Source organism: Mirounga leonina, unplaced genomic scaffold (genome assembly GCF_011800145.1).
Source record: "Mirounga leonina isolate KUSES-001 unplaced genomic scaffold, KU_Mleo_1.0 Mir_153, whole genome shotgun sequence".
Classification (NCBI taxonomy): Eukaryota; Metazoa; Chordata; class Mammalia; order Carnivora; family Phocidae; genus Mirounga; species Mirounga leonina.
The window spans coordinates 31,307,967-31,318,189 of NW_023270387.1; the positions used below are offsets into that span (position 1 = coordinate 31,307,967).

Sequence of the window (10,223 nt, forward strand, 5' to 3'; positions counted from 1 at the left end):
CAGAGAAGAACAACAAGGGACAGAACTGGGGAAAGGAGGGCTTCTTGGTGATTCTGGGATAGAACCAAAAGCAGGCTTCAAAGTCCTTTAGGCACACTCTTATCCTAGCTGAGCAACTTCAGAGGGCTAAGTGGACTTAGTCCACTTACTGGACTTAGCCGCTTACAGCCTAGCATCCTCCCCAAGGGACAGAAGGTGGCATGGTGAGGAAAAAAGCAGGGCCATCACGTGACTTCAAGAGTTCCTCTACTCCAAATCTTTATTTGGCAACCGATGCTGGGAATAAAGGAGCAATACGTTTTCCTCCCGTAATGAGATAAACAATAACCAAGCATTAAAATAATGCACTCTCATCACAAACCTAAGAATACTAGAAAGACAGCAGGTTGTATATTTAAGTGCGTAAGACCAAATTAATGAGACGGGTTCTGTATGTTCAAGGAACTTACACTCTCAAGATTTCTCCACTTTACATATGGAAGAACAAACTTATCAGGATGGCAATCACCTGATTTTTGCAAGACTAGATTCAAAAATCGTAATAAAGTACATAATCTCACTAGTAAAATAATATGCATTTTCAGGGCTTTTATCACAGCTATGGAAGTGTTTTCAACTTTTGAAACACTAAAATTGATCTCCCAAGAGCGGAGTGAGGAGAAAATGTCACTTTGTAGACCAGGTGGCGGCTCCACAAGGGGCAGCTGGGCATTTAGCACTGAGATGGGGAAACTCTTGGGAGAGGCTAAAATGCGAAGAGGCCAGTCCTGAGACCCTCCAACCAGAAACTGCAAACCAGAAGGAAGGAGAGTTCACATTTGTGTATGCACAGGATGAAAAGAACTGCAGATAAGTTATTTTTTCACAGATAAATACAGTAAATACTGTTATCAGTACTAACCTCAAATTCAGAAATTAAGTGAATGTAGGCATAAATCATATTTTATCCTAGTTTAAAGTAGCACAAGTAATACATAAATGTTTTAGCATTGGGGATGGTTAAAAAAGGATTCGGGAGCACACTAATTCTAAGACAGGTTTGATAAGCCCCATCCTTACCATTAATACATGCTTCAAAATACAGATCAGATGCTAATGGCTCAGTTTCAAGCAAATACATCCCCATTATGTTGTTACTGACCTTCCAACTGATACACTCGATGATGGTTCTACTACATGTGCCCTGGGTATTTCTAGATGCTCCAAGGCTCTCCATGCAATGAAAATACCTCACTCACCCAGCCATTAGAGGCCAGAGAGTCCAGGGCTTCATGTCAATAGCTAAAACCTTCAGAAATCTCCAATAAGATGCAAATACGTCCTGGGAAAGGTAACAAATTAAACCTTATCAGTTAAATCACTCCCATTTTCTTTTTCTTTTTTTTTTAAGATTTTATTTATTTATTTGTCAGAGAGCGAAAATAAGTGGGGGTGGGGGAGGAGCAGAGGGAGAAGCTGGCTCCCGGCTGAGCAAGGAGCCCCATGCGGGACTAGATCCCAGGACTCTGGGATCATGACCTGAGCCGAAGGCCGATCACTCCGTTTTCTTAAAGACAAACTCGAGTTTCTTTTACCAAGACTCTCCTAGGTCTTAAGTACTTGAACGTGAAGATCCAGCAGACTCAGGAGGTAGTAAGGAAAATCTGCTCGGGAAAGGAAGTGGGAAAAATCCCTAAGGATAGTTTACTTAAATAATCATCAGAAATTCTGGTTGGCCTTTAACCACTGAACTTCAATCCCAGGGACTCGACCGACATCAGATTTACAATACAAACCAAAAATTAAGACGCACAAAAAAACTTGTAAAGAGATTAAATCCACTGGTGCCATGCTGTCTTCGATCATCTCGATCATCCTACTACATGGCAAAATTGCAAATGTACATTTTTTTAAAAGGCAATTCAATGATCTGTTGTGCCCGGTGAAGAGTCACTGATACACATAAGAAATTACTTTGAGTATCACTAAACAAACTAGCTTCATTTTATCCTAAAGCCAAACTCTTGAAACCCACCTTAAGGACCTTTTTAAAAAGTGTTCAGACTAGGCACAATAAGATTACAAACCAACCAACAAAAAAGGGCCAATAGTCTCCCAACATTTTTCAGGAGCGTTATAAAAAAAGATGACTTCGAGCAACTTTCTTCAGGATCTACTCCTCGCTGCAGTGGGTAACTTTCCCTTCTCTGCAGACATTCAAGTATGTAAGTAAAGAACACCTAAGCACAAACTTTGTTTGCCACCAGCAGGGGAGCTCTTCAGCTCTTGTCCCAAACCCATTCAAACAAAAGAAGCCCCGCGTCCTTCATCCCACCCCCGAGACCCGCGCCCCGCGGGAAGTCGCCACATCCCTGCGCCCTCTCCTCCCGCCCCTGCCAGCTCCACTTACTCCTCAGCGCCCCAATGAGCAGAGAGCCGTCCTTAATGAGCTCTTTGATGAACTTGTTGGTTCGCTCCAGTTCAATCTCGTGACACTGCAGGCGCTCCCTAAAATCCGGGCTGTCCAAGTAGGAATCGCTGAACTCCAGAGTAGGCAGCCCCATGGCACAGACGCTACCAGCAGCCACCCGGGGCACGTCCCGGCCGGCGGTGAGGGCGGGAACAGCCGGCGACCGCGGCCGGCGCTGAGGACGCGCGATCGCGGGGAACCGGCCAAGACGCCAGCGGACGGAGCAAAGGAAATGGGCCCCGAGCGCCGCGCCGCCAGCACAGGGCTCCCGCGGCGCGTGGACGCCTCTGGACTCAGGCTTCTCCTGCGGTGAGGAGTGTGCAGACTCTAGCGGTGGGCCGAGGCGCGAGTCCGCTCAGGTCGTTGTCATCAGGGCGCATCGTCGCTGCCAACACCGAGGCGGTGGAGGCTCCGGGCCGCAGCCGGAGCAGGAAAGCTATCTCACGGCGCGCAGACACTTCCGGCACCTCCGCTCGCCTACACTCTTGACAGTCGTTCGTGCTTTGAGCCACTCTGGCCGGGCCAGGGAAGCCCTCCCTCTAGGCGGACGCAGGCTCAGAGAGCTTGCGAATCGGCCCGGCTGGGAGACCCTCCTCCCGCCGTCGCACTCCCACCCACGCCACCCCGCCCCTTCTCCCAGTCACCCTCCCACCGCCCCCCACCCGCCCGCACCCGGCTCCGGGGCTGCGCGAGGCTGCGGCGCAGTAGCGCTCGCGCCTTCGACTGGGGCGTCGACTCTGTCTCCTCCCCAGCACCTGGATCTGACTAGCCCTTGGCGACCCTTTGGGGTCCTCCACGCCCCAAAAGGATCGCAGTCTCCCAACGTGCCTCCCCTACCCCTCCCCCTCGCCACCCACTCCCTAAAAATTGTCAGGGAGAGAAACCAACATTAATTTTCCTTAAAGTTTGAGAAATCATTTTGAAGCGTGATTGGAAGATGCTACTTTCTAGCGTTAGTTTAGATTTTATTTCATGTCTCCACGGAATGCATGTAAATTCCAGGATGAAAAGTTTTCCTGCCTCTTTCCCACCGCTCAATTCCTTCATCCAAGAAAGTCAGTTGTTTTTATTTTATTTTATTTTATTTTTTTAAAGATTTATTTATTTGCGAGAGAGAATGAGAGACAGAGAGCACGAGAGGGAAGAGGGCAGAGGGAGAAGCAGACTCCCCGCTGAGCAGGGAGCCCGATACGGGACTCGATCCGGGGTCTCCAGGATCATGACCTGAGCCGAAGGCAGTCGCTCAACCGACTGAGCCACCCAGGCGCCCGAAAGTCAGTTTTTATACTGCAAATGAAAAGCTTTCATGGGCCTTGGGATGTTTGTTGTTTTTCCAAGTTGCTGTGAAAATGGGAAGATTTTAAGTCATCCCCATCCCCCTAACTACGCACCTGGGACTTAGGTGTTCCTACTCCTAGAAGACTACCTAGATCACAATACTGTATATTTTATTGGCACTTGTATGGAATTATCCTACAAGCATGAGGATTTTCAGAGTGTTGAAATTGGCTGGGGTTCCAAATGAATAGTTAATTCCTACCAAGAGTCAGTTACCCCTTCCCTGATAGACGATCACCTAATAAATTTCTGTTCTCTCCAAACCTTGACAGCAAAAGAAGGTGGTGCCTTACATCTAGTCCTGCCATCATCTATAGTATTTCTGAGAACTCAGTTATTTTTCTTAAGGATCTGCTTTTAATTTCTGTGTTTTCATTGCTTTGTCCATGTGAGCCATCTGTTAAAAAACTCTTCCACAGATCATGGGAAAAATTCCATTAATGTGCTTTACATTTTTCCCAATTAAGTCTCAGAGACTGTCAAGGCTTTTAGTTTCAAAAAAATTTTAAGAAGTACACATGAACATTAAAAATAGTACATAAACCTTGAACTAAGATGATGTAAACAATATATTTGATGGCTTTGATTTAAATTCTTCTGAGCCAAGGAAATTGGACTTAAAAACCTTCCATCCATATTTGTATCATTATACCTCTAAATACTGCAGAATCTCCAATCATTAGTTATTTTAAGTCCAGTGTCTAACCTATATGTCTGTCAGTTAAATGCTCCTCATTTGGGTAAGTGGGGTTGGATGGGGGACAATAATGCTATTTTTAAGTCAAGGGAATGACCCAAGCTGCAGTGGGGCTGTTTTTCACCTGAGGTGATTTTATATCTATTCATCACACAGCCTGAAAGACAAAAAAACAAGTAAGGCCAAACAAATAGTTTCCTTTCAACTTTTCCCATATTGTTTCTCCAAGCAACTAAATCCAATGCCAACTGCTGAGATATGAAATAGGATAAAATATAACAACCTTTTCCTGTTTTTCATTAAATAAAAATCCCATGATTAATTCTTTAAAAATGTATCAACAATCTTTGATAAGTAGCATTTAATATGTTGGATGTCAATTTTCATTTTTTTTAAAGTCTTATATGTCAGGACAGAATTATTCTAGACTTTAAGATATGGGTTATCATTCACCCTTTCAAGTGTGTAATTGCATGTTTTATGCCTACTGTCTACATTATTGGGATCTGAGTAGAGAAGTAATTTACATGGAGAAATAAACAAAGCAAAGCATAGTACCTGACCTCAAGCAATTTTCAGAATAAAAAACATGGAGAATGAGTACCTATAATACATGAAGTGGAATATGCTGTGTTACAGAGCCTCACACAGATGCTGGACCGATAATGTACCAACGCCATCCGTTATCGGTGTTTCCAATCAGGCCCATAATTGCATTTACATGGAATTAGGATTTTCCTCCTACCCTGCATTCTTTAGTCTCTAAAGTTTAGTATGTTATAATAGACTTTTTTTTTTTTTTTTCCTATAGGTGCTCTCAGGTTTACTCATGACTTACCCTGTGATTCATACTTTAATTATACCTGCTAGTCAGGCTTTCTCTTATGCCACATTAACCAAGCAAAGAAATAGTTTTGCTTTGAGGTGAATTTACTGTCAGTTTTGAACTGTTGTTTTTTTGTATTATTTTCCCCACCATTATAACTGAACCAGATTCTTTCTAAGAGAATAGACTTTCTAAATAAAAGGGTGTCTAAACAAACTGAGGGTTCTAGAGGGGAGGGGGGTGGGAGGATGGGTTAGCCTGGTGGTGGGTATTGAGGAGGGCACATTCTGCATGGAGCACTGGGTGTTATGCACAAACAATGAATCATGGAACACTTCATCTAAAACTAATGATGTAATGTATGGGGATTAACATAAGAATAAAAAATTTTTTTAAAAAAGGTGTCTATACCTGCAAGCTTTTCTTTCATAGAAAATTTTATTGAATTAAAATGTACCCTCTCTGAAAATTTCTACTTCATAATATGTGGGCCTGTCAGCTGCATGGTGAGTTTCACAAATATTATTGGCTGACACACTCTTTGGCATGGTTACTGGCACAGAGGTGTGTCTCTGTTTTCTTAATTCTGAAATAAATGGGATGTGTGGGGCTTTATTTTAAAGAGCAAAATAGTGAGTTGGGGATAGTAAGCTAATATATAATATTTGTAAATCTGCCTAAAACTTTTTTCTTGACCTCAATCCTGTCTGGCCCTTAAGCCTGGTGCTTAATATGTACTCAATAAGTGTTAATGTTGGGTTATTATTACGGTAGTCCCCTCTTATTTGTAGTTTAACTTTCCATGGTTTCAGTTACCCATGGTCAACTACAGTACAGAAGCAGATGATCCTGCTTCTGACATAATATCCGAAGGTCAAGGGTAATCTAATGCTATGTCACAATGCCTACATCATATACCTCACTTCATTTTCTCATTTCACATCATTACAAGAAGAAGAAGGGTGTGTATAGTACAATAAGAAATTTTGGGAGAGACAGACACCACATTCACATAACTTTTATTATAGCATAACAGTTTTTCTATTTTATTATTAGTTATTTTTGTTAATCTCTTACTGCACTTAACTTATAAATTAAAATTTATCATAGATATGTATGTTTAGGGCTTGGTATTATCACAGTTTCAGGCATTCACTGGAGGTCTTGGAATGTATCCCCCAGGGATAAGAGGGGGAATACTGTATTTTTCAACTTGTTTTGTAGACTTTGGCCTCTGAGACTCAGATGTTCTGAGGCCAAATTCAGGCCTGGTAAGAGGTTACTAAAATTTTTTTTTTTTTTTAGGGGCGCCTGGGTGGCTCAGATGGTTAAGCGTCTGCCTTCGGCTCAGTTCATGATCCCGGGGTCCTGGGATCGAGTCCCGCATCGGGCTCCCTGCTCCTTGGGAGCCTGCTTCTCCCTCTGCCTCTCTCTGTCTCTGTCTCTCATGAATAAATAAATTAAAAAAAAAAAAATCTTTAAAAAAAAATTTTTTTTTTTAAAGATTTTGTTTATTTGAGAGAGAGAGAAAGAGCAGGAGCAGGGGGAGGGGCAGATCGAGAAGCAGGCTCCACGCTGAGCAGGGAGCCCAATGTGGGGCTTGATCCCAGGGCACTGGGATCACAACCTGAGTGAAGACAGACGCTTAACTGACAGCCACCAGGCGCCCCAAGAGGTTACTAAACTAAAGGCGAATGTACCTAAAAAGACTAAAACATCCTCCTTGACCTTTCCTACAGTGAAAATGCAGGGACACTGTCACTGCCTCCATTTCTACCTATGTGTTACCTTTTCCCAGAGCATGCTCCTTGAAAGTAGGTTTTGTACAATTCTAGTTGAACTTCACATCATATCCAAAAGAACAATATTGAACCCAAATGAACAAAACACCTAATTCAAAACTGTTTTAAGATGTTTTTATTGTGTAAAATATATATAACATAAAATTTACCATTTTAACCACTTTTAAGCATACAGTTCAATGGCATTCACATTGTTGTGCTATCACCACCACCATCCATCTCCAGAACTTTTTCATGTTCCCCAACTAAAACTCTGTACCCATTAAAGAACAACTTGTCATCCCCCCCTCCACCCAATCCCAGGCAACCACCATTCTACTCTCTGTTTCTATGAATTTGACTACTCTAGGTACCTCATGTAAGTGGAATCATGAAATATTTGTCCTTTGTGTCTGGAATAGTTCATTTAGATAATTCAATTATTAATAAGAGAAGCAAAGAAGACAATAATCAAATTTAGTTTCAAAACCATTTCATACTAAATAAGTGGTTGAATCCAGAGTTTCTAAGATAGTTTTCTGCTAGCAGAAGAAAGTTCAGATCAAACCCTTCCATAGCACCATAGCAGGTATTCTTTATTCTGCCTTATTAAAAGTTTTGTTTTTGTTGGCCCACACAATGCTCCTAACATTACTGTTTCTTGTCAGATTGGTTGGTGTATGACCTTGGATTATCTGATGGACAAGTGTATATATCACATCATTAGTGACAGCAGCCTATGTAACCTGCTAATATTGTCCTTTTGTAACTAAAAAATGCTTTCATAAATTGCAGAGTCCCTCTCAAATATAATGCTCCCTTCTTCCTTTCCACTTTTGTCATGAAACAGGCAAATGTCAAATGTAGCCTGCATTGAAAAAGAAACATTTAGTCCCAGGGAAAGAAATGGGAGTCTTTCTTAGGAAGAACACAGAACATAGACCACCTTGTGTAAATGTATTGATTGCAAGCACTTATTATTCAATAAATGGACTAACGAGAAATGGTTGGAAGACCAAAAGGTAGATGGTTGAGAGTTGAGAAGAAGGGATTTGGACCAGGTAGGTAGAAATGAGAATGCGGAAGAGATAGAAAGCAGATTAAATAAAGGAAGGAAACACATTCTATGATTGCATGGATGAGGCAGGAATCTAACATAACTCTAATAGGATTTGAGCTTGTGTAACACAGAAGCATTATCTTTTTGCTTACAAATAATAAATGTAGATAAGCTTAGTTGTCCATGCTGAGTAACTTAATATAACCAAGAGATGCTGTCTAGAGGAAAGAAGTGCAGCACTAACACCCAGGAGTGTAGAGCTTAACTTAATAAAGGGGTCATGGAAGCAGCAAGTCAAAGACCACCAACTAAGGGAGCAGGAATAATTGCTGAGGCTGGAATTTGCTCCTTGTGACAGTATGATTTTTAAAGTCCCTTGATTTCTAAAGAACACAATGGAGAAAAAGAACAGAAAAACATGGGACGCCTGGGTTGCTCAGTCGGTTAAGCGTCTGCCTTCAACTCAGGTCATGATCCCCGGGTCCTGGGATCGAGTCCCGCATCTGGCTCCTTGCTGAGCAAGGAGCCTGCTTCTCCCTCTGCCTGCCTCTGTCTCTCTCTCTCTGATAAATAAATAAAATCTTAAAAAAAAAAATAAAAAAGAACAGAAAAACATGAAACCCTCATCAACAAACTACATTTATGGGGTAGAAAAGAAGGACAGAAAGGGAGAGAGGAATAAATTAATGTAATTTTGGAAAGTTTTTGGTCTTGGGTTTTGTTTTGGTTTTGGGGGGGTTTGGGGTTTTTGTTTTTTGTTTTTTGGCATAGGTTTCTGTTTTCATATAGTATTGCCCTCTTGTGGCAAACCACAATGTTTGCTAACACTGACAAAACTATAGAGCCGACGGCAAAAGATAAGGAGACAAAAATGTAATGAGCACCTCCTGTGTTGGGCATGATGTAGAGGGTGTTTACCTCACCTAAGCTTCTCCACAACCCTGTGAAGTAAGTGTTAAGTACCATTAGCCTCATTTTCAACAAGTGGGAAAATTATGACTGAAAGTGATTAACTTGTCTAAGTTTACATAGCTAGAAGGTACTGGAGTTGGAATTTAAATCCAGGTCTAACTAAATTATTTGTTTAAAAAAAAAGAAACAAATGTGTTGAACAAATATTTATGGGTATCTATTATATACCTGTGCTGTTATAGATGCTGAGAACACAAGTGTAAACAAAAACTTACCTCATTTCTGTTCTAATTAAATTTTCAGTCTTGTGAGTTATAGTAGAGACATTAATCAAATGGTAACATAACGGCCATTTCTTAGCTAGGTGATTTAGGGAGATTTCCCTTTCAGGCTTTCTGGCTTCCCAGGGTATAAAATCAGGGATGATAGTGATAATGGATATTATTTATTAAATACCTGCAATATGTCAGACACTGACTTAATCTCCTTTTTTTTTCATTTTAATTCCAATAGAGTTAACACATAGTATTGTTAGTTTTAAGTGTATACTATAGTGATTCAACAATTCCATATGTCACCCAGTGTTCACCACAACAAATGCCCTCTTTAATCCCCGTCACTTATTTCACCCATCCTCCCACCTACCTTCCCTCTGGTAACCATCAGTTTGTTCTCTGTAGTTAAGAGTCTGTTTCTTGATTTGTCTCTGTCTCTCTTTTTTGTTTTCCTTTGTTCATGTGTTTTGTTTCATAAATTCCATATATAAGTGAAATCATATGGTATTTGTCTTTCTCTGATTGACTTATTTTGCTTAGCATTATATTCTTTAGCTCCATTCATGTCCTTTCAAAAAGCAAGATTCCATTCTTTTTTAAGGTTGAATAATATTCCATTGTGTGTGTGTGTGTGTGTGTGTTACTTCTTTATCCTTTCACCTATCAATGGACACTTGGGCTGCTTCTGTATTTGGCTATTGTAAATAATTCTGCTAAAAACTTAGGAGTACATGTATCCCTTTGAATTAGTGTTTGTTTTTTAATTTTTTGGATAAATACTCAGTAGTGAGATTACTAGATCATAGGATAGTTCTATTTTTAACTTTTTTTAAGCATGGAACTCAACGTGGGGTTTGAACCCACAACTCTGAGATCAAGAGTCAG

The 10,223-nt window shown here is 41.1% G+C and overlaps 1 protein-coding gene across 1 annotated transcript in view; it reads right to left on the reverse strand.

Annotated features, from left to right (window-relative positions):
* The window catches only part of ARHGAP42 (Rho GTPase activating protein 42), a 304,988-nt gene extending 301,938 nt beyond the window's left edge, over positions 1 to 3,050 (reverse strand). The window contains exon 1 of the mRNA XM_035009327.1: positions 2,390 to 3,050. The gene's annotated coding sequence lies outside the window, so the exon portion shown is untranslated. The remainder of the gene's footprint in view (positions 1 to 2,389) is intronic.
* Positions 3,051 to 10,223: the final 7,173 nt, after the last annotated feature.